This window comes from Tenrec ecaudatus, chromosome 3 (assembly GCF_050624435.1).
Source record: "Tenrec ecaudatus isolate mTenEca1 chromosome 3, mTenEca1.hap1, whole genome shotgun sequence".
Lineage (NCBI taxonomy): Eukaryota > Metazoa > Chordata > Mammalia > Afrosoricida > Tenrecidae > Tenrec > Tenrec ecaudatus.
In genome coordinates this window covers 125,749,956-125,753,839 of record NC_134532.1, presented here as the reverse complement: position 1 = coordinate 125,753,839, position 3,884 = coordinate 125,749,956, and the positions used below count along the sequence as shown (strand labels likewise).

The following is a 3,884-nucleotide window of genomic DNA, read 5'->3' as shown; positions in this document are numbered from 1 at the left end:
CTCTCCTGAGTTAGTTTTAAGTCATTCTTTTTAATCCTTTAAATCTCCACATCTGATAAAGGATTAACCAATAAAGCATTTGCATCACATAGAATTATTTTCAAATGGAAGAAAATTAATCTGAAATTAATTCTGTACCATAGATAGTGAGTCTACTCAAATCACCCAGAAAATCTCAAAATAAAATTTAATGTGTATTCTATGAATCTTTTTTCTAAATGTTGAGTTTTAAAAGTTCTAAATTTAAGACTCAGATACATTGAATGTGTAAGACACTGTGAAAGGAAAGTCACTTTCTCTTCTTTGAGTCTGATTTAGCCTACATTTTTCAGCTTTCCACTCAGATGCAATCTTATGAGAAGATGTAAAATAATGCATGAAAAATAAATGTACGATGTATGTAAAATAATGTGTGATGTCTTGACAACTGCCCATAAACTCCTCCCATAGGTGATCTACCGAAATTCTTTCCATTTTTCTGATGGCTGGAATGAAAATCAACCTTATAGCAAATTAAAGACTTGTGTTGAAGATGGTTAAGCCACAACATGCAACAAGCTAGACTTCTTAACTACAACTTCAAGAAGAGCTACTCACTATTTAGGAACTATAATTTTGGGTTTCCTGTGTTACACCAATAGATATATTTTATGTTACTACCATGGTAAACAATTGTATTTTGGAGGTTTGTTTTTCATCATAGAATAGCTAAAATATGCAAATATTCTCACTGTCCTGGTTTTGTGGTAGCCAGGGCAGGCTAAACATCCGCTATATTCAGACCCTGCATGTGTCCCCAGCCTGAGTTCTTTCCCTGAGCATGGTTTCATAAATGCTGGCGATAACTTTTTAAAAATAGCTAAAATAAGGGCGACATCATCAAATAAAACAACTAAGAATATTCTTTTTAATAAATCTCTGGAATAATGTTAAAGTTAGCATGCACCTTAAAGATAAGAGAGTAGTTTTATGTCATTACAGTCACATCCTTGTTGGTGGATGGTTAAAGATGGTGTTTTTGTCTGTTATGATCAGGTTTTGTTCTAGACTATTTTATCAAGACTATATAATCAAAGGCATGGACAAAGATGACAATATCTCCATCCAGGGAAGATGTGTTTAATACACAGAATGATAGTGTCCATATAAGGCAAAACTTTGGAAGTATTTATGTGATTGGAGTTCCCTAAGCTCAGGACCTTCAGCAGTTAGACAGTCCACTGACTAGGCAGCATCCAAAAGAGTTTCCCTCTGCATCCTTCCTGTGAAACGCAGGAGCACAGGAACCACTGAACTTAAAGCATGTGATCACTACTGAGATAATAAAATCCTTTAGCGCTGATCAGTCTCCTGCTGGGTTGTCTGTGGCAGGCTTACTGGTTGCTTGGACACAGGATAACATTTCAAAGTCTTCACAGTTCATTACTTCTCTCCAGACGTGTGTTTTTGGGTTTCGAAAAGAAATCCTAGGTGCTATGATTATATTTATAAAGAGACAAATCATGTTTTCAGTTATTTTACTTGTCTACTCCAATAATTTCTATCTCTTAGTCTCCCCAAAAATACACACAAGATACACGAACCAGGTTTCTGTCAGTATATAGAGAGAAGCAGAAACTTTAAGAGCAGAAATTATATGCACTTAACTATACCCCAAACTCACCTAAACGGAGTTGATGCTGACTCATAGCCGCCCTTTCCAATGTTTTCAAGGTTGTAACTCTTTGCATGAGCAGGGGGCCTCGTCATGCTCCCATAGCTACTGGTAGATTTCAAATATCGAGCTTACAGTTAACAATCCAATACTAGACAGCTCCTTTAACAGAATTGGAAATATAAATAATAAGTCATTATAATTCTAATGAGGATTTTAAGTGTGTTAGACAGGGTTCTTTAGAGAAGCAAAACCAGGACACTAATGATTTGATAGACAGATAGATAGATAGATAGATAGATAGATAGATAGATAGATAGATAGATAGATAGATGATAGATACAGCATGAATGAATATAACATCCAATTAGTCCACACAGCAATACAGAGGGCTCAGTTCAACTCACTTCCATGGTATAGTTAATAATATACTGGAAGTCCTTCAACTCTTGAGGGCCTCTGGGTCCAAGGTGAAAGAAAAAGACAGATAAGTCTTCCGTAGAGCAATGCAGGTAGTCTGGTCACAGGCATCAAACAACGGGGTGGGTCACCAACGATCAGCCAGATGACAGGCTCTCACAGCCCCAAGCTCCAGCAATGTACACACCAGCAGCATGGCGAAGCAGGTCTCAAAGGAACCTCAAGCTCTAGTGACACGATCCATGGGCTGGCTGTCCACAGGTTGTGTAGCTAGCAAGCTAACGCAGCTGCACACTAGTCTGATCACCAGAGAGCAAGGTGGGGGTTTGCCGAGCCATTTCTCTCCTTGCCCTCCAATCAAACTGTGACCTTATTAATCCCACATGCTCTGTTGGCCAGGTTGGCACAATATACCTACCTATCACATTAAGTTAAAGGCTTTTGCTTATACTAGTCATTATTTTAAGAACTTTTCAAATATTACCCAATTTAACATAGCGAGTTAAGAAGTACTTTCTACTAGTTTTCTTATATGCAGTTGTCTGTAACTAATGTGTATGCTATAAATTATACTAGTTATACTAAGCAGCACCACGTGTGGGACACAAACCAGAAGCTGAGATGTTGTAAATTAGTAAAGCTGCCAATAAACCTCATAATTTAGAAACTGCCTATGGTGTAAAAGAGGCGAAGAGAAGAAACCAGATATTGATGATGCTTTGTGATGCTGAGTTTCCTGAAGGGATGGAGAAATCACAGAATTCTAATCACAAGAGAAATTTTAACACTATAGTTTCTCTGTTGCTCTTTCAAAGAAGGCTCATAAATTATAGTGAGTCAATTATGGGCCGAAATGGTTATGACTATAAATGGAGTAAGACTGATGACTGCGATGTTCTGTCTACCAGGTTCACAAAGGATACAGAAGTACAGATTACACAGTAGAATTTTGCAAGTGGTTCAGTATAGTGATGATTAGAAAGACAGTTGTTTTGATCAATTTGCTAATCTTCTCTATATTTATTAAAAAGACATAGAATTTGTTTTCCTAAGTAGGATTCTGTCAACTCCTAGCTAAGAAAATTGCATAGGGAAAGATATATTATTTATATTTTACCAGCCTCCCACCCCCCACCTTATCTAACCATTCTTTAACTTTTGTCCTAGAATTCCCTAAACTAACAGACTCATATATTTAAAGTTGTTTTTTCCCTCTCAACCATCCAGAGTAAGATCAGTAAGGTTGTGATATTTAGACCAGAAGGCACCATGAGATTTCCCCCTAAATTGTTTATACAGTATTTATGTCTTTCCAAATAAAGTATGGAGACAACTAATCACAATGATTCAAACAGTGTCGTCTCCATCCTGTGTCCTTCTCACAGTGTTATATCTATCAAGCTACTTAGGAAGTAGTCTTTCCGCTTATTTACTGATTGATCTATACTTCCAGTCCCCTTGTCTTTTTTAGACTTTATATGTAAGAAGCTAACAGCAGCCTTACTACAAATTTAGGCATAACCACTGGAAGGCAAAATGTTGAGGACAAAATTTATTATTGATTTTGAGCCTAATTTTTCCATCTTAATCTATAGAAATTATGTATTAATTAACATTGAAATTGGTAAGCCTCTATGATACAGATCCCCAGAAAAGTTGTTTATTCCACCAGTTAGCATTAGATTGCAAAAAAATGTTGATTGCATTTAATCTAAAGTAATCATGATACACAAAGACCATTCAAGACTGTTATGGTGATGGTAATGGCAAGTTGAAAGATATGTTCAGACTTTCTAAAGGATGAAGTACA

General features: G+C 36.5%; 1 non-coding gene across 1 annotated transcript; it reads left to right on the top strand.

Moving 5' to 3' along the window:
- Positions 1 to 715: 715 nt before the first annotated feature.
- On the top strand, positions 716 to 847 carry LOC142444079 (small nucleolar RNA SNORA72). The gene has a single exon (XR_012783754.1). It is a non-coding gene; the product is annotated as a small nucleolar RNA SNORA72 (small nucleolar RNA).
- The last annotated feature ends 3,037 nt before the right edge of the window (positions 848 to 3,884 follow it).